Consider the following 21,638-nt stretch of genomic DNA (forward strand, 5'->3'; position numbering starts at 1 on the left):
TAACACCTGAAACCCAGAAGGTCATGCTGCTCCTGAAATATGCATTTTCCTGAGTGGGATAAAAAGCATGGCTGAGATATTCTAGCCAATGGTTAGCCCATCCTAACTTGAGCCATACATTTTTACAGTTAACAGTGTCCAAAACAATGACAATGTTGATAAATCAAATGAAATACTTAATTTGAACATTAATTTCCTTATTTAGCCTTCTAAAAAGATCCATGCGTGGTTGGAACCACAAAGAGTACATCACAGATGCCATCTATCATACTCCTCAAAGCTTTGCTAGATTGCTACTTAAGAAGTGGAGCTTTTCACCAAACCCAAGTATGAGCTTGTTAAGACCTCCAGTTCTATCACTGATATGAAATCTTGAAGATTGAAAGTATTCCTGTGATACGGTTCATTTATGTGGCTATCTTACCACTAGGATTTGGATAAAATTATTATACTGTGAGTGGTCTTTCAGTAGATCCCTACTTGAAGTGCAATTAAGTCATATTTGCAGTTTCATATTAAAAGGGTTCTTTATATTCTAGAAATTATTCTAGCCATAATTTCATATCATTCAGCAATCTAGTAAGAGAACAGCTTTATCTCATCACAATACAATCTGCCCAAATTTCTTCTTTTAATTTTATCCTTTTTTAGTTTAAAAAAATTAATGCATTAGTGTTCTTGAATGTAATCAACTGATATATTTGATTGAGACCAGCTGAGTTCAATCAGCTTGTTCAACTACATGGAACCTGTAACTGAATTTATCTTAAATGTAGATTTTTCCAGACTTCAAAGCTAACTTAAATTCATCTTTTGAACTCCTACTATGTGTAGCACACTGAATTATCACTAAATAGAGATGATTTAGAATCCTAGAATCTTGAATCAGTAAAGACATTAGAATTTATCTGGTCCCAGAAACACAATGGGTTCAATCTCAGAAGACTTAATTACAAAGTAATGTATCAACAAGGAAAAAATTATTCATTTATCTTTGTGTGTGTATGTGTGTGTGTATACATATATTCATAAAATCATTTAATCTTCATTTTGGTGGAGACCTTAGAAGTCATCTATCCCAACCAGGCATATCAAATAAAATGTGTTTTCTTTTCAAACATACTTGATAAATTATTTATTCAAACCTACCCTGGTTTCTACTTGAATACTTCAAATTAGTGGCAACTTCTTTTCAAGAAAACCTGCTTCCATTTTGGACAGTCCTAACTATTAAAAAGTTCTTCCCTATATTATGCTAAAATTGGCCTACCAGCAACTTCCAGTTTTCCTTAGTCTTGGCTTTGCTCCCTCTGGAACAAGGCAGAATTAGTTTAATCCCTTCTCTACATGGTGCCCACCTGACCCCACAAAGGCCTTGCCTTCTCTTGGCATCTCCTTGTTGCTCCTGGGAATTGAGAGACTGATTTGTAATCCCAACTTATCACTCATAGCTACATCATGACATACATTTCATTAACCAATAAAGGCTTCAGCTTCCACACTTCTGTGGTCCTTCCCAGCTTAGAATCCTTGGAGGCTGTAAGTTACTTCAAGTAGTCATTCATTCAACAAACAATACGGGCCGTCTGCATGTGCTGACTGCCGCACCAGATACTAGAGACAACGAAATGAGCCAGCCCCGCCTAGCTGTCTAATAGCATGGATCCGAGGACCAGCTTGGACAAATCACTTGTTCCGTCTACTTTAGTTTCCTCATCTGTAAGATGAGGGGCTTGCATTTCTAATATACTAAAACCCTTTGAGTTTATGGCTTCAAGTGAAATGAATAGGAAGTACAGAATTCTCAGCAGATCAGAAAATTGTAAGCAAACTGGCTCATCGGCAAGCCTGGAACTGAGAAGCTTCCTTAGGGAATGAAGGAGGATGTTCCTAACCCGAAGGTAGGAACAGATGCGGAGAAAAAAGGCAGGGGGTAAAGACGTGTATTTCACTAAGCTGATGGGAAATCAGACCTACAAAACTGCACATGTTTGTGGACTATTTACTTCCCAACATTATTCTTATCCAAAGGTATAATCTAATTCCCAGTGGAAGATAGGATGAAATGCACCCAAGTACACCTTTATAAGTCACTCCTTACAATTTATCCTAGAGAAATAATCAGGAAAGTTTACAATATTTTTTTAAATAGTGAAAATTTGGAAACAGCCCATGTCCCATAATAGAGAATTAGCTGAATTATATCTAAGAAAATGCTATATAACCATTAAAAACTACATTATGGAAAAATATTTAAGATCACATAAAAATGTCTAGGAATGATTGGAATAAGAATATATTTACTGACAGTCTCACAGTATGGTCCCAACTTTGTAAAATGATAATGGCACAGTACCTAAAATTATTAAAAATATTAAAAATACATACGGTGTACCAATCAGGAGCATTATATGGATGATCTTATTTAATTCTCATAGTAGTCCTGTGAAGAAGGTAACATTACTATTCCCATTTTGCAGATAAGAAGACTGAGGCTTAAAGCGATTTCAGTTATGTGGCATTTTATAAGCAATTAAGATTGATTGAAAAATGAGTAGCACTCATTTAGCAAGTTTCAAAGCCATGATTTTCAGCTGGACTGCAGAGCCCCTGTTCTGAATCTCTGCCCTACATTAAGCATAAAGAAAATCTGTGCCCAAATGTTGACAGTACGTATATCAGCTGGCTGGCTTTGGAGTGGTCTTATTTCTTCCATTAGCTTATCTGTATTTTCCAAATGTTCCATCATAAACATGTGTTATGTTGGTAATCAAGGAGAAAGTGGTAAGATAGACACTGTAGTGGGATATAAAATTCTTAAAAGGGGCGCCTGGGTGGCTCAGTTGGTTAAGCGACTGCCTTCGGCTCAGGTCATGATCCTGGAGTCCCGGGATCGAGTCCCACATCAGGCTCCCTGCTCTGCTTCCCCTTCTGCCCTCTTCCCTCTCGTGTTCTCTGTCTCTCATTCTCTCTCTCTCTCAAATAAATAAATAAAATCTTTAAAAAAAAATTCTTAAAAGAACTCAAAGTGCCTCATTCTTCATTTCAAAACAAGTAAAGAAGGGTGCTGCAGATTGGCCTCATTAGAGATGGTTCTAAACACTAGTGAGACGCAGATGAAAATCATGCCTGGAGCATGGCGAGTTTTTCCAAAGCCTCTCGCATATATTTTTATATCATCTGATTCCAGTATTCCTTCTATCTCACATTTTATTCCATTTTAAGTCCTATTTTATTTTTTGGTCATCATCCTGCCTCTTGACCTGACACCTGGTCCCATTTCCAACTCCTTCTGCTCCTCAGTCCCCTCATGAGCCCCAGCGGCATTGCGATTCTCTCTCATCCTCTCCTGGGACAACCTCCTTGCCCACTGTCCCTGCTCTGTCTTCTGCAGGGACACGCTTCCCCCAGATCTTTACGTGGCAGGTTCCTTCTTGTCATCCAAATTTTAGCTTGAGTGCCACTGCTCCGGAAAAGCCGAACCTGACCACCCAGTTGCCGTCAGAGCACCTAGAGTTTTTTCATCCTTATATTTATCGCTGGGTCTTTTCCTGTTTGTTTTTATTTGTCTGTTTGTTGTCTTTTTACTTTAAAATGTAACTTCCCTAAGAAAGAGGGCCTTGTCTCTTATTTACCACTATACCCCAATATCTAGAACAATATCTGGTACCTTTGAGTATTTAGTAAATATTTGTGCAATTAATGGCTGGCTGGCTGATTGTTAATCACCTAATGTGGGCAGCACTTCTTTCTGTCGTTGCATATAAAGTGCCGTATCACCTCCTAATATCATTTAGTATTTACATGTTCCTGGTTGATGGAAGCAGTTCTGTCTGCGGCATACGGATTTCTGCCAGGGGCTATGCAGAGATGTCCTCTGTGGTTGTCTTGGTCTCAACATCAGTCAGTGGGACATATTTAGAACAATGCAGGTGGCACCCACCAGTCCTTGCCACAGAGTAATACTGCACATGTTTTATATTTTACATGGCATGAACTAGTTTCTACATATACTACATAATCCCTGACAATACACAATTCAACTGTTTGTGCTAAAATGCCCTAAAATACAGTCTCTTCTATGAGAGAAAAGACAACTAATGCCACATGCACGTTTATTGCATAGCTCCACTGAGCTGGGAACCTGTTAACGTACAAAGGCTGACATTGCTCAGGCTCAAGTGGAACTGTTAGATGTAGTGAGGATTTGTAGGGGGGGGAGGCTTTTGCCTCTATATCTTACATTTTATTGAAAAATCACAGAAAATTCATCTCTGCTCAAAATATTGTAGTTTTAGGACAAATAACCAAATATTCCCATTCTAGGCTTTAAAAAAAAATCTCCCCTGAACAAAAAGGGAAAGGAGCTTACTCTGTGCTTCCTCTTGGATTTTCTTTCTAGCCAGCATCCTAAATGCTCTTGTCAGCTACAGCGGTTCCCTAGAAAGGATGCACAAAGTCTCAGAAGTGGGAAGCAGGGAAGGAGCCCTGGGAGCTCAGTGAGGCCTGAAGCTACCTCCCAGGAATGGAGGTCCCTAGAGAGAACTGTGTTGCATCTACGGAGGAGAGAGAAGGTCACGTGGGCAGTCAGCACACCTGCAACCACATTCAAAAAATACATCCTTTATCGCTGTTAGCAAGGCAGGGAAGAGCCAGCATCTGGTAGTATTGTATTTAGCTAGTCAGTCTCGCTAGCTGCCTCAGCCTTCAGATTAACTGGATTTAGCAACAAATTTAACAGACATGTTTAAGCTCTTTCTATGGGCTGGATGCTAGGAATAGAAAATTGAATAAGACAGCCTCTGCCCTTAAAGAGCTAGAAGAATCACAGGTATATGCACACAGCTCCGGGGATCACACAAGTAGAGCTTATCACGTGTCACGGTTACTGTGGGTTTACACGCCATCTCCACACTAGACTTTGACCTCTTCACAGGCAGGACCATGTCGCATCCTTCTTTGTGCTCTCAGCACTTTTCAGAGTCTGGTGCAGAGCAAGCCCCACAAATGTTTGCTGGATAAATAAAGGGACAAAGTAGCAACTGGTTCCTCCAATGCATCTATTCCGCGAACATCTCTTCTTTAATGGGTGCTTAAGAAATATCACAAACTTAACTAACAGAAAGAAGATGAACTTGTGTCCCTGAAACCAAAGTCACGTTTCACTTGGCTCCAATACTATTATAATGCTTGTGGTGTGTATTTTAATCAGTGTTTTCACAGCTCTACTTATACCCTAAGGGAGATCTTCTTGTGAGCAAATCTTGAAAAAGAATAATGAAATATCTGAATGAAGATGCATAGATAAAGGGAAGTACAGTGGTCAGAAGCAAGAAAAAGAGCAGGAAGTATAATTTTAAATCCTTTTGGCTAATTGAGTCTATTAAATTCTACCAAAACCTCCAAATTCTAGAGCTCTGGTTTATCCCCAGACCCTGATTCTCTTCCCGTTGAGCCTCACAAGTGAGGCTGTGATATTGCTTGTGGTAGTTTAAAACGTCCACAAATTCTCTGATATTCCCTTCAAAATATGGAGCTTAGTTCTCCTCCCCTTGAGTGTGGACTGGGCTTAGTGATTCGCTTTTAATAAATAGAATAAAGTGGGGGCGCCTGGGTGGTGCAGTCAGTTGAGCGTCCGACTCTTGGTTTTGGCTCAGGTCATGATCTCAGAGTTGTGAGATCGAGCCGCACTCCGGCTCTGCACTCAGCACAGAGTCTGCTTAAGTTTCTCTTTCCCTCTCCCTCTGCCCCTTCCCCCTGTGCTCTCATGCATTCTCCATCTCTCTCCCTCTCTCTCTCTCTAATAAATAAATCTTTAAAAAAAAAATAAACAGAATAAGTGGAAGTCATGGTGTGTAACTTTAAAGATTAGGTCATAAAAGGCACTGGGGCCTCTTCCTTGTTCTCTCTCTCTCTCATGGCTCACTTGTTCTGGAGGAAATCCAGTGGCCATGTCATGAGAACCCTTAGCAGGTGAGGAACCACGCATTCTACCAGCAGCCAATGAGGACCTGAGGCCTCCTGTCAACAGCCATGTATGTGAGCCATCTTGTAAGTGGGTCCCCTGCAAACCCCATTAAGCCTTGGGATGACTGCAGGCCCAGCCAGCAGCTTAATTCCAACTTCAGGAGAGACCCCAAGTAAGAATCACCCAGCTAAGCTATTCCCAAATTCCTGACCCTCAGAAACTGTATGGTGTAGTAAATGTTTGGTTTTTTTAAAGTTGCTATGTGTTGGGGTAATTTGCTAAGGGGATAGATAATTATTGCATTGTCCTACTCCTCCAAGCCCTGTTCTATTCCTTACTCTTTGCCTCATCTCCATCCCCAATGCATTTTGGTTCTTCAAAAATGGAAGGATTACCCTTGTAACATAGAAAGAAGGTATTCATTCACCCTAGAATGTAGTCTTTCAGAGTCTGGTGCAGACCACCTCCTCCCATTTTTACCAGTCCTCCACTTATCTTCCCCAATCACCAAAGGAGTATGAACAAAGACCTTTTTGTGACAGTCCACATTCCTTAGGGACATACTCATCCCTTCACCAAGGTTCTGGTCAGGGTCTTGCCTTTTCTTCTTCACAGTCCGTGGACCTCCCTTTATGACAAGCCACATTTTTCCATTTCTATATCCTATCACAAAGGACACAGCCCTCAAGATAATTTCTCTTCAGGCTTTGGGCTAACTTTCTTCCAGGAGTCCTTTATGATAAATTATAGGCAAATTGGTAATTACTGTTTAAGAACATGAATAGTAAAAGACTTTAATGCTAACTAGTATTCCTCATTCCATCTCTCTGCTAAGTTTAACTAGGAGATGCCATATTCAAAACAACTCAACAGCTAAATCCAGTTCTAGTGATGTAAGCAAAAAAGGTCTTTCCGTATAGTTTTGTTTTCACCTGAAGTTATTCTGTGTGTATGTACCGTAGATCTGATAGGCACCTCCGAAATAGTAAATGATTGAAGGAAATTGGAGACCGTTCTCAAACTGTTTTTATTAATATAAAATTATGTAAGACATTGCTGACTTGGGAGCCCTTCCACCATGAAGATGACCTGCCTCTAGCACACCCTCGTACCTCCTTTTGCTTTGTAGGACAGTGTCAGCTCTTTGAAGTCTGTAGAAGAGATTAATGGGTCAGACACTACTTAAATCATTCTGACTTAGATTCGGTATCCAGAGAAGAGATACTCTTTTGAAAATATCTGAAAGCATTGTTTGGACAACATTGAAGGAATCTTGAGATTAACTGCAAGGATACAGATTTCCTAACGCTTATGATGTCATGTTAGCTAACAGGCTTCCCATGTCGAACTAGATAGATTACATAGAGATTAGATGTATTCTGCAAACTTAGTATACTGTGCATTGGGAAACTGGCCAAAGTTCCTGTTTTCTCATACTGATTCAATTTCCTTTCATTTTAAACAAACAAAAATTGATTCCAAAACAATATAAAGCATACATAAGAATTATTGCAGAGTGGCTTGTGATAAACCCTCATCGGTGATATAGATGAAAATATAAAGAGGTGTAAGATGGTCTTAAATAAATTTATGGGTAGATGATCTTTTTTTTTTTTAAAGATTTTATTTATTTATTTGAGAGAGAGAGAGTGAGAGACAGAGAGCATGAGAGGGGGGAGGGTCAGAGGGAGAAGCAGACTCCCTACCGAGCAGGGAGCCCGATGCGGGACTCGATCCCGGGACTCCAGGATCATGACCTGAGCCGAAGGCAGTCGCTTAACCAACTGAGCCACCCAGGCGCCCCTGGGTAGATGATCTATTTAAAGGAAGAGAGTTATTTTGAGTCTGGCTCTAATTTTTTAAAATTAGTGCTATGGATAGTTACCATATTTTTTCACTGTTCCTTGATATACACTGTGTAAATACTAAACTAATAAAATCTTTGTCTTGACACATTCTAACAAAACTTCAGTTATACCCAGATTGATCTTCTAGACCATTATATTTGTAGACAAGCTCCAGACCCAAAAAGTAGCTTGGATAAATTCTCCTAACTTCAGATCAGAGAAATATAGGATTTGCATTCTGGACATGATCTCATCAACATTACTGAGCAAATTAGTGCAGAAGAAAGTGAACATGAAAAGATAGAAACTCCATCTGAGCCAGCCTTGAGCGGTTACAGACTGCTCTGTGCTCTGAGCATTTACAAGACAAGGACAATAATTTTATCCCTTCCTCCTCAAAGAGATTCCCTAAAGATCAGTGAGACTACAGTTGAAAGTAATTTAAACAATTTGTTGGAAGGCTCTGTACCCAGGAATCACATGTTAAACTTACATGAAAAAGGTGAGGAAGCATAATAATGTATGTGTGAAAAGTCTCAAATTGGACATGGGTCTTGGTTCTAATCATGCCAATATCTCACCATTTCGGCCTCAGCTTTCTCATCAGTAAAATGAGAGGTTTGAATTATACTGAGGTTTTATGTACTTGGTCTATAAAATTAGGTGGAAAATGGGTGAGCATTTTAATAATTGTGCATTTATCTTAATATATATTAGAAAAGTATAACTAGAACTTCAAAGTGATGATTTCATGGACATAATTTAGGCAAGGCTAGAGTAGACTTGGCCTATTTAAGTAAAAGAACTGTATCAATTACAAGATATATTAAGTAAGTAATGATAGAATATGGAAATGACAGATTGTAGTTACGATCAAATGACTTAAGTTCAAGAAATACTGGGATTGATGATTGTGATGTCCAGTATTAGTTAGGGTAATACTATTAGCTGTAAAATATTCCCCAAAATGCAACTGCACAAACAAAATAGCTTATTTCTTCTGTTAAAAATTAAAGTGCCAAACTAGCAGGCAGTTCTGCTCCACGCCATCATTCAGAGACCCAGGTTCCTTGCAGCTTATTTCTCCCCAGTTCCTTAGGGTGTTATCCTCACCTGCATGGTCAAAGCCAAGTTGCAAGTGTCTTCTTGCTCCACCCCAAACAGACTTTGGAGGAGGCAGGCCCACCTTCCTAAAAGCTCCAGCCCACATCTCATCTGCTCACATTCCATTAGCTGGAGCTGAGTCAGACACATTACAACACCACCACCTCTCATTCCCCAAACTGCAAGGGAGGCTAGGAAATGGCCACAGTTCTATCACGACAGAAGAAAGGAGAGGGTGTTTTGACTGACAGCTAGCAGTCTCTGCCACGGGAACCTTCCAGTTCTGATATTTGTAGGAAAATTAGAACACCTCCTCCTCTTCTCTCTCTCTGTCTCTCTGCCTTTGTCTCTCTGTTTCTCTCCCTCCCCCTCCCTCTCTTTCTCTCTGTCTTCTGGATTTCTTTTACTTTTAGGGGCAGTCATTAAATAACTTTCTAAGAACTTTTTTCCCTAAGAAGAATAATGTAATTCTATTTCTCTGGAATATTCAAAACCCCATTTCTTGAATAACAATGCTGCCCCATATAAACCAATCATCAGTATTCTATAAAACATCCTGTAATGTTGGGGCACCTGGGTGGCTCAGTCATTAAGCTTCTGCCTTTGGCTCAGGTCATGGTCCCAGGGTCCTGGGATCGAGCCCCACATTGGGTTCCTTGCTTAGCGGGTAGTCTGCTTCTCCCTCTCCCACTCCCCCTGCTTGTGTTCCCTCTCTTGCTGTGTCTCTCTCTCTATCAAATAAATAAAATCTTTAAAAAAAAAATCCTGGGGCGCCTGGGTGGCTCAGTTGGTTAAGCGACTGCCTTCGGCTCAGGTCATGATCCTGGAGTCCCGGGATCGAGTCCCGCATCGGGCTCCCTGCTTGGCAGGGAGTCTGCTTCTCCCTCTGCCCCTCCCCCCTCTCATGTGCTCTCTCTCATTCTCTCTCTCAAATAAATAAATAAAATCTTTTAAAAAAAAAAAAAAAATCCTGTAATGTTGAATATTATTATTCCCAGTTGATTGAAAAGGAATAAAAATAAGATCTGTAGGTTAAAATCTTATTTTTGTCAAATAATGGAAGTCAGGGATTAAAATAGGTCTGTCTTTAGTTCTATATTTAAGTCAGGAGAGCTATCTGTCCATTTTGGTTTTGAAAGACTTTTTATAAAATAAAATCTAAATCCTGAATGATGAGAGACATCTCTTTTCTGATGACACTTAAGCTGTGCATTGGTTTAATAAGTAGAACATCAAGCACACAACCATACAGAGTTCAGGGGAGAATCAGTAAACTCGCTGTGAGCAAAGTGACATCTTGAATTTCTTTTATTCATTTTATTAAAGTATGTAATATATCTTATAATGCTGGATACATAGTTGATGTTCAGTGGCTCAGTTGATTAGGCGTCTGCCTTTGGCTCAGGTCATGATCCCAGGGTCCTGGGATCAAGCCCCACTTCGGGCTGTCTGCTCAGTGAAGAGCCTGCTTCTCCCTTTCCCTCTGCCCCTCCCCCCACCCCACTCATGCTCTCTCTCTCACTCTGCCTCAAATAAATAAATAAAATCTTTATAAATACATACATACATACCTCCTACTGATTAAGAAAGCAGTCCTTTTCCATGAAGGTAGCCAGTTCTATGTCTTCTATCCAAACGACCCATCATCAGTCTCTTAGATCTTGCATTGGTCATGGTTCTCCAAAGAAACAGAATCAGTAGGATATATAAAGATAAAGGAAGAGAGAATGATTTATTATAAAGAATTGGCTCAAAGAGGCTAGAAGTCCCACAATCTGCTGTCTGTAAGCTGGAGACCCAGGAACCCTGGTGGTGGAGTTCCAGTCCAAATCCAAAGACCTAGGGACCAGAAGAGCTGATGGTGTAAGTCCCATCTGAGGACAGGAGAAGAGCAATGTCCCAGCTCATTCAGACAGGCAGAGGGAAGAATTCTCCCTTCCTTGGCCTTTTTGTTCTATTCAGACCCTCAACAGATTAGATGATGCCCACACGCGGAAAAGGCAGCCCTCTGTCTTACTTAGTATTCCGACTCAAATGTTAATCTCATCTAAAAACACCCTCACAGACACACTCAGAAATAATGTTTAACCAAGTATTTGGGCACCCCATGACCAAGTCAATTTGATACATAAAATTAGGCATCACACTTCCTAATGATGGTCCCAGAGTTCCCCAGTCTTCTCTGGAACCTCTGTTACTGTCCTATGAGAGATGTCACAGGCCATGTTAGAATTTGTACCTGTACCACGGATTCATAGGGCCCACCCCATCGCTATAGAGGAGCTGAAATTCAGGGACGCTAAGGAATTTGCCCAAGCACACACAGCTGATGACTGGCAGGCAGAACTAGAACCCACATTTACATATTCCCTTGGAGCTGTTTTTTTTCCTGCTGTTGGAGCTATTGATAGAAGGAGGAAATTCTTAATTCAGATCGTAAACCATATTAAAAATTAATTGAACTTGAAATTTGGTTTGGAGATGTATTTTTTTCCTTACATCAGGTTTCTTTTATTAATATGTTGATTTTAATTTATATTAAAACTACTTGTTGGGGCGCCTGGGTGGCTCAGTCGTTAAGCTTCTGCCTTCCACCCGGGTCATGATCCCAGGGTCCTAGGATCGAGCCCTGCTTCGGGCTCCCTGCTTGGCAGGAAGCCTGCTTCTCCCTCTCACATTCCCCTTGCTTGTGTTCCCTCTCTCGCTGTATCTCTCTCTCTGTCAAATAAATAAAATAAAATCTTAAAAAAAAACAAACAAAAACTACTTGTTATTCTTTGAAATACAGACCAGCCTCTGACAAGGGTAGCCACCTTTAATAGACCAAGAGGGCTGGAGGCATGGACAGAGAGTAAGTTAAAGGCTGAGACGTGTTAAAACATAGCTCGTGTTGGAGGTGTTAACATACATGAACCACATCCAAATAATTGGAGATTAATTTGATTTCCTGTGAAATGCTGAATTGCATGATGAAATCTGAGAATAAATGGATAAATAAATAACCTGAAGTCAAGCCCCCAAATCAGAACTTTATGGCTCTTAAACACTAGTTGCTTCCTAGATCAAAAAGATTGGATAGTCACAGAAAAGGGATGAGTAGTCAAATATTCGGCTCCTGTGTCCACGGTTCTGGAGTGCAAATGCAGACATATGCAATATAGACTGAATACTGGAGCTGATGGCCGAAGGGAAGTAGACAAATCATTCGATCCTTAATCCTAAATGTTAAAAAAGATTTTATTTTCACCAAGTAAGTGAAATCAATCTGAATGTGTTTGCCCCAGTTAAACTCAGGTGTGTTTCTGTGATAGGAACAGGTTGTTTATTGAGGCCATTTATGCAGCCCCCAAAGTAAAGAACACACTTGAGAAAACTACATTTGAAGTTAACCACTTCCTTTTCTAAATCATTTCTTAAGATTCATTTGGTCTTCAGAGGATAGTCTTCCTTTTCAAAATCAGCGACTTTTTAATACTGAAGCATTTATTTTTTTTTAAAGATTTTATTTATTTGATAGAGAGAGACACAGCGAGAGAGGGAACACAAGCAGGGGGAGTGGGAGAGGGAGAAGCAGGCTTCCCGCTGAGCAGGGAGCCCGATGTGGGGCTCGATCCCAGAACCCTGGGACCATGACCTGAGCCGAAGGCAGACACTTAACAACTGAGCCACTCAGGCGCCCAATACTAAAACATTTAGTTTCTACCTATAGTAAACAGATTGGATTGTGAGCATCAGATTTAAAAATCACCTCATACATTTGGTTTTAGCTTTAACTGGCCAGGTAGCAATAATACAGTATGGTCTTCAAAACTGGAATTATATTTTTTATTAGAGAAGTTTTGATTTTATGGGGGCTCCTGGGTGGCTCAGTCATTAAGCGTCTGCCTTCGGCTCAGATCATGATCCCAGGGTCCTGGAATCAAGCGTCGCATCGGGCTCCTGCTCTGCGGGAAGCCTGCTTCTCCCTCTCCCACTCCCCCTGCTTGTGTTCCCTCTGTCGCTGTGTCTCTCTCTGTCAAATAAATTAATAAAATCTTAAAAAAAGAAGTTTGATTTTGTGGACCCACCAAATCACAGGGATTATTTTGGTCAATAATAAGAATGTATCTCATTCAATATAATGTTTTTGCATCCTTCAGGTTGCCTGGGATGGTTGAGAACACACACAGGTACACTTATGTACACACACACAAACACATATACACAAACCCACACAAATACACACACACCACTATAAATTTAGGTAGAGGTTCTGACTTCTTCAGGCAAGGACCCGCGAGCATAACGGAACTGAAGTGGCCACATAAGCAGAAACAGGTGCAGCTCTCAGTGTAGCTTCCTGTAGCCCCAGAGCCCCAAACTTGGGTGTGCAGCTGAAGGTGACACTAACTCCATGAGGCAGCCTTCTTGTACTTGGACTTTGCTTCATTACTCAGGAAGAGCTTACGCGGTCTATCCTGAGCCCGTTTGGTTCTCAGGCTAGATGCCAGTGTCAGGAAAGATGTGGCCTCATGCTGTGTGTCTGCTGAGGGAAGGGAAGAAAAATGGCAGAAATACGGCTCAGTGGCCCCAAACACAATCTGTACCTCTAGCTCTGGGCTTTCCAGAAAGCCTACTGTTATTCTCCTAAACATAATCCTAACTTTTATCAAAATTTAAAAGTACACATGGACTTTTAGAAAATAGCAGAAGGAAATGCAAAGATATCAACAATGATTAATAATGTATCTCTGGATGGTAAGAATGAGAGATTCTTAATTTTCCATTGGCAATTTCAATGTTTTTTCAGGTTATCTATAATGAAAATGTATTGATTTCATAAATACAAAATAAGGCTGTTTGTTTTTGTATCAGATCGGAGTCAAGAAAGTTGGGTTGTAATTCTCCTCTGCCACTGTCTGCCCTGGGAGGCTTGGACAAGTCCCTTTCCCTCTCTGGGCCTCAATTGCTACTTTTGTAACATGGACCATTACATTAGATCCATGGTACCCTAATTTGGCTGCCCATTGGAACCACCTGGGAAGCTTCCAAAAAGCCTGATGCCTGTGCCCCACCCCCAGAGACTGTGATTTCCTTGGCCCTGGCTGTGGCCTTGGACTTTTTGAAAGGATCCCCAGGTGACTCCGTGCAGACAAGTTTGGGAATCTCTGGATTCCAAGATTTCTAAGGCTTTCACCTGCTGAGATGGTCTTTGAGTCTCTGATTCTTCACTTTTGCCAAGGACTATCTATCCCTGAATATCGGTTCCATTTTTATCAATTGATAAGAAAGAATATTCTAAAACTTCCCTAAGTGACCCATTTTGATGCTTGCAATAGTGTCAATCAGAATATATTTTTCTTGTATCTAATCCAAATTCCTCCTGCAGCAGTTTAAGCCAAGATGGGAAAAGAGAACATCTAGTTATGACTGGATTTGTTGTTGAATTACTTGCATGAACTTATATCACCAGCGTTGGTCACTTTCATTGCTACCTAAATTCTCTTATTACCAGATCTTTATCTAACAAGCTCCTTGTCAAGGTCCTAATAGTGAGAGGGAAAAGCAAGTTTACTTACTGCTATATTCCCAGGCTATATTTTCCAGTTTCTGCCAAAATCATTTCTAGGTCCATTTTGCTGTGAAGTTCTTAGGGATAATATATTTTCAATCTTTTAATGTTTTTTTTTAAGCCTGGGAATAATAATTTCAAAGAGAATATATCACTAGGATTGAAGCATTTTTTTAAAAGATAGGAGGCCATCTTCCTCCTTACCTACTATAGCTATATCTGTCTTTGCAGTTTCTTTTCATCTCTATCTGTCCTTTATCATCTTAAGTGGCCACTGAATTATATATTTTATTATATTTTTACATTTTGTTTTAATGTATTTTATTATTGGTTGAGTATTCTTTTAATGTTCCTTATTGCTTTCCTTAGCCTTCTTCCCCGATTTTCTCTATCACTCTTCAGTGTTTTTCTCCCCTTATTAGTATACTTATTGAAGTTAACACATTTCAACAAAACGAATTACGAGAGATATGTCACAAGACACATTCTGGGCAAATGCTCAAGGTTCAACGATAATGGCTAAAAATACTGTGCCATTTACAAAATAATTCTACCCCACACTGAAAACATATGGTTGGACACTCTTTACAGCCGTACCAGGATTCAAGAAGGATGAATGACACGAGCAGGAGCCCTCTTTTTAATTGAAAATAGGTTCTGGCTTTAGCTCTTCACACTAGCTCCAAAGCCAACTTTGTTCTTTATGTATCTGTGACCATTCAATGTGAACCTTTCTTGCGTCTTGCTCTGCCCATTCATTTGCAAATGACACTAGACATAGTCCCCTCTCCTGGTTCCAGAACTCTGGTTACAGAGTCCTGATGAACTCGGAACTGCGGGGAGGGACCTGGTTGCACATCACAGCTGTGTCGTGTCTGGGCCTTAGCAGCAGCAGGATACAAGTTGACAGTGCATGTGTGATAGCGCCTCATGGTTAAACATGAGATTGAGCAGCAGTGCCATCCAGTCAAATTTTTCCAGTTCGTTGGACTTCGTGATTTTTACAGGATCTTTGAAATATCTTCAGAAGAACAAGAGCACTGTACATAAATCCACTTAACGATGCTAACTGCTAAAGAACCGTTGTGATAGGACTTTAACCACGCTATATGCCTTTTATCTCCTCTACACCAGTGATATCTAAATTGTTTCTGTGGTGAAATGGGGATGTTTCTAAAGCTTTGTCAAAGGAGGTTTCTCTTGTAGAAAATGTGGATGTGAAATGTGCGGAACAGAAAGCATCTTCTGCTTCGGGAACATAAGCACAAGTAGAGAGCTCTGAGCATGTTGGGCCTCCTTGTTCTGTGGGTTTGATAAGGTAACCATAAACCTGCCCATGGAGTCTGAGGGGAATACATAAGCAAGGGAGAACAACTTAAAGTCATCTTGGAAGTTGAATTGATCCTCACAACTTGAATCATACATTCATTTATTTGCTTAAAAAACATGACTTATTTGTTTGTTTGTTTATTTAAAAAGTGACTATTATTGTCAGACCCTACGTTAGGCATAGAGATAGTGAAATGGGAGATACTAACCCTGCCCTCAACTTGCTCAAATATCTGGTGGAAGATAAAAATAACTAAGAATCCTGGGGCACCTGGGTGGCTCAGTCGATTAAGCATCTGCCTTCGGCTCAGGTCATGATCCCAGCGTCCTGGGATCAAGCCTCGAATCAGGGCTCTCTGCTCAGCAGGGAGTCTGCTTCTCCCTCTGCCCCTCCCCCTGTTCATGATCCCTTTCTTCCTGCCTCTTGCTCTCTCAAATAAAAAATAAATAAAATCTTTAAAAAATAATAATAAAATAAATAACTAAGAATCCTAATATGGCATATTAAGTACTATAAGTAAGCCCCTGGTCCTCTGAGGGCATATGGAAAGGCGACTTACCTTGCATGGCAGGGACAGAGGTTTCCCAAGAGCAGGCATACCACTCACAGTTGGAATAGGGAGTGGGAGCAGAAGGAAGAAGGCATTCAAAGCAGAGGGAAGAAAACATGCAAATGCACAGGCATGGATGAACGTCTGGTGTACTGAAGTCCTGCAGGTGTCACCAGGTTTGCTTAGAATGTAGGCTGGGATGGAGGAGTGATGGGAAATGAGATGAAGAGGAAGGCGGAGGAGACAGAAGCCAGATCGATCATTCATGCTATTCTTCAGCAGATTTGTATGGAATGTGTACTGTGTTCCAAATGATGCATTACACTAGCTAGATCCTGGTTTTTTCCTGCCTCCCAGGTCCTACCTTTCCAGTCTCTTTTGCTGGCTTATCCACTTGTATCTTTCTTCTGAGTAGTACAGAGCCCCAGGACACAGCCCTTGATCCTCCTCTCTTCTCCATCTACATATTCTCTGTTGCCAACTCTTTCAATCCATGGATTTAAATATCACCTATAACCTGATGGCTCTCGTCTGATTTTTCAGCCTCGACCTCTCCCCAGAGATTCAAAATTGAATATCTAATTACCTACTGATACCACTTGGGTTCTAGTATCTATTGTATTCTTAACATGTCTAAAACTGGGGCGCCTGGGTGGCTCAGTTGGTTAAGCGACTGCCTTCGGCTCAGGTCATGATCCTGGAGTCCCGGGATCGAGTCCCGCATCGGGCTCCCTGCTCGGCGGGGAGTCTGCTTCTCCCTCTGACCCTCACCTCTCTCATTCTCTCTCTGTCATTCTCTCTCTCTCAAAAATAAATAAAAAATTTTTTTAAAAAAATGTCTAAAACTGATCTCTTAATTTCCCATTCCAAACCAGTCCCTATCCCAGTGCGGTAATAGCAGACAGAAATCCTGGAAAACGTTCTTCCTTTCCCTATCACCCCACAGCCAATTCAGCAGGAGGTCCTATTGAAGCAAGCTCCAGACTAAAGAAATCACATCTATTATCTCTCTTGCTCAAACCTTCCTTCACACCAACAGCATCCCTGGCCCAAACCATGGCCACAGCCTCCTACCTTGTCTCCCAGCTTCCAGTCTTGCTCTCCTAGAGAACTCCATATTCTCTTCTCAAGGGGTACATCTGATCCTATTACTTCCCTGCCAATATTGGCAGTTAGAATCTGCCAAAATAAAATGAGATGCAAAGGCCCATGGACATGATTGGCTCCTGCTATCATTCCCTCTCCACCCTCCTCCCCACACCATAGGCCATTCTCACCACACTGAATTTTCTGTCTCCAAACTCATCTCCATCTCCATATTCTCTGCCTAGAATGCTCTTACCCAGACTGTTTAGGTCTCAGCTCATATGTCACCCGCTGTGAGAGGTCTACCTTCATCACCTTTTCTAAAAGAAGCCTTCCAGGGGCGCCTGGGTGGCTCAGTTGGTTAAGCGACTGCCTTCGGCTCAGGTCATGATCCTGGAGTCCCTGGATCGAGTCCCGCATCGGGCTCCCTGCTCGGCAGGGAGTCTGCTTCTCCCTCTGACCCTCCTCCCTCTTATGCTCTCTGTATCTCATTCTCTCTGTCTCAAATAAATAAATAAAATCTTTAAAAATAAATAAATAAATAAGAAATAAAAGAAGCCTTCCATAATTGTCCTATGTAACTATTTCTCTAAGTGCTAATAACTATCTGAAATTATATTATTCATTTATTTATTTATATTTTTTCTGTTAGTATATCCCTCCACCAGACGAGAAACTGCATGAAAGTAAAGACTTTGTCTTGTTTACTGTTGTATCTCTGCTCCCTAGAATGGAACATAGATATGTAATCACAAACTGTAATTGCAAATGAAGGAATAGTACAGAAGTTATATGAGTTTATATGGCATTGGAAAATAGAATTCAACCTTCTGTTCAATGCACCTGGAAAGTCCTGTTTATTCTCTTCAGTATAAGACATTAGCACAATAGCATAATTTGATAGTCTAGCACTCATTTATACATTTCTGCCCTATTTTCTTTAGGAAAACTTGATCAAGTGGCAATGTTTATGACTTCGCAAAAGCTTGACTGAGTGGTATCCCATTTATTTTTGTAATGTAATTTTTAGATGATGTACACAGCCAGTATTGTTTGTCACCATTTGAAAAGCTGATGCTGAATTACAGTATATTCAAAGAAAAAAATTACAAAAGCCTAGGAACAATTAAGTCTTTATGATTAATTTATGGCAGTTGCTTTTTAATTTATACCTGATTTTATAAACAAATTTAATAATCTTGAAACTGGAATTTTTTTCTGAATTTAGAATTTTAAGGTCAAATACTTATGTTTCCTTAGCTCAAGGCAAAAGGGAAAGGAAACTTGGTATCATTACATCATAATATATCATCAGCCAGAATGAATCTCCACCTCTTCTACCAGAAAGAGTAGATTTTCTCTTTTCAAATGAGAAAGCCTCTCTTTCAACAAAATTATCAGATTTTAGATTTGCTGAATAGTTTAGAAACTATGGTCTCCATAACAACCAATATTAACAGCCTGTATTAGGAATTTTTCTCTCCTTAAAAGCCTGTCATTAGAGAGCAAACTACATCAGAACACTGAGGGAAGAAACTAATATTTTTTTAAATATATATAAAGTGTTTTCTTCTTAGTGAAAAGAATCAATACATTGGTTAAATTATTTATTTTTCAAATCCTTTATTCTGAGATACATTTATTGCTGTTATCCTACCATGCTATAACATTATTAAGCATCTATTATTTGTCAAACTTGTATTAAGTTTTGCACATATGCTTTCTCAATCCTCAAAATAATCCTAAGAGGTAAATAGTAACAATCCATTTGCAGATGAATAAATTACTCAAAGGCACACATTAATACATTAGCAAGTAGCAACAGTCAGGATTCAAACCCAAGCTTTGGAGCAACAAGGACAGTGATTTTCTGTACAAAATGTTGCCTTCTCTAGAGATTTTAGCAAAATTTCCCAACTTTAATAACAGAAGCGGACCTAGAATCTAAATATTTTAATTCCCAGGGAAATTTACACAACTTACCAGAAGCAAATGGATTTATGGCTTCAAGAAAAGGGATTGTTAACACTTCTTCAAGAAAAGCTATAGCAAAGATCTCCATTATTCTTTAATACAGTTGAAGTTGGAGTCATGTGTTTTAAGGATATATCAATATGTAGAGGCAGCCCTGGTGCCAGCATCCAAATTAAATGAAATTTAAGGGAAATACAATTTTCTGAATTCTGGATTTTATTTCTCTGTTGTTAATCTGCCCTTAATTCTGTCTCAAATTATTACTGAAATAATCAAAGAAGCCAGATACAGGTGGAAAAAAGTCATAGTCAGTACTGGATAATAAGAATGAGTGCCACTAAAATGCCAGAAACTTTGAAGAATTTCTAAAAATATGTTAAGACTATTCTTGAAAGAAAACACATATTGTCTTTATTAACAATTTGAGTCTAAAAACTTGACTTGTCAGCAAACACTGGGAGGACAAGGTAGAGGTGGAAAAGGAGTAAAAGGGATAATTAAATCTCTCATCTTAAATAAGGGAATTCAATATAATATTTATTGTTGAATCAGTAGAGAAATAAAAGATCAAAATTGTTTTTAATTGAATGGTAACTACTAATACAATAAAAATTAATGTAATACTTTCAAATTAATAAAGGACAAAAAAGTGGAGAAAAAAGTGCAAATGATGAGGGGAAAGAACAAAAGTAAGTCCTCATATGTCAGTTTTCACAATAAACATCAATGAGTTAAATTCTTCTGTTAGAAAACAAAGATACTCTCACAATCTCAAAAATAAAATACAATTAAATGTTATCAAAAGAAATACAAATAAAATTATAGAGAAAAATTCATAATACTGAGATGGACAAAGCTATATTAGACACATTACCAAATAAAGTAGAATACAAACCAAAAAGGATTAAAGGGAATATAAAGGACAGATTATATTGATTAAAGGTAAATTTTACACTGATGATATAATAGAAAACACAAAGAAGTACAATGTCAGTTCTGCAATACAGTAGAATAGATAGATACCTTCTGGCACTTTTACAAATATTTAATATTAGCATATAAATACAGATATTAAATATTAAAATCATCTTTTTAAATGTGCGAGTTAGCTTGAAAGAGAGCAAGAGAAATCCTTGGAATCCAAAACTATGAAGTAGGAACATAAATTCGAAGTATAAACAAGCACTAACACTAGCATCTACCTTAAAATGTCTGCTAATCCTGAAGCTATGAATTTTAAGACACATGGTGATAATAGACAAAATATTGAGCCCCAAAAAAGTGGGGAGTAAAGTTTTTAAAAAGCCAGAGGCCTTAAAGGGCCACACATCAATGAAGAGGGGAAAATGTGTATAAGTTATTAATAATAGATAAGAATGCATTAATAGACCAGAAACTTTGAAGAATTCTATAAAAATATAGAGTTAGTCAGGGGATAGTCTAAGAGAATTTGGAACATGAGCAGTCGTTATGCAAGTCAGGCTATAATTCATACAACCTGCATGGTTCCAAAAATATTAAGCCAAGAATTCAATTTGAAGCAGCCCCTCATGGTAGTACCCACAGCTGCCTGCCGAACACACACACACACACACACACACACACACGTATACATAAACACACATACATACATAAACATATATATATACATAAACACACACACATTCTCCCTAACGGAACACTTCTTTTTTTTTTTTTAGATTTTATTTATTTATTTATTTGAGACAGAGAGAATGAGAGAGAGAGAGCACATGAGAGGGGGGAGGGTCAGAGGGAGAAGCAGGCTCCCCGCCGAGCAGGGAGCCCAATGTGGGACTCGATCCAGGGACTCCAGGATCATGACCCGAGCCGAAGGCAGCCGCCCAACCAACCGAGCCACCCAGGCGCCCCGGAACACTTCTTAAACCAAGCCTCAAGATATTTTCACAGATGAACTTCCAAAAATATATAAGTTCAATATCAGATGTCTCAAAACACTTAAGAAAGGAAACCATGTGTGAAAGTCAGCAGAAACAACAAACAGAAAGATCAGACCTCAAAGACTTGAGAAGTATCAGACATAGAATATAAAAGAATGTTTAATATATTTAAATAAATAAAAGAGGGAATTGAAAGCATGAGTAAGGACAAGTGACTAGCAAAAATAACTGGGCAAATTTGGAAAAATAGAACTTTTAGAAAAAATATAATAAAAATTATAATTGGAGTCTAAAGTTTTGTGTTCTTCA

At 39.4% G+C, this 21,638-nt stretch overlaps 1 protein-coding gene across 7 annotated transcripts in view; it reads left to right on the plus strand.

Annotated features, from left to right (window-relative positions):
• PEX5L (peroxisomal biogenesis factor 5 like) overlaps nt 1-21,638 on the plus strand; it is a 217,918-nt gene that overhangs the window by 155,702 nt on the left and 40,578 nt on the right. The window lies entirely within an intron of this gene.

Source organism: Neomonachus schauinslandi, chromosome 1 (genome assembly GCF_002201575.2).
Source record: "Neomonachus schauinslandi chromosome 1, ASM220157v2, whole genome shotgun sequence".
NCBI lineage: Eukaryota > Metazoa > Chordata > Mammalia > Carnivora > Phocidae > Neomonachus > Neomonachus schauinslandi.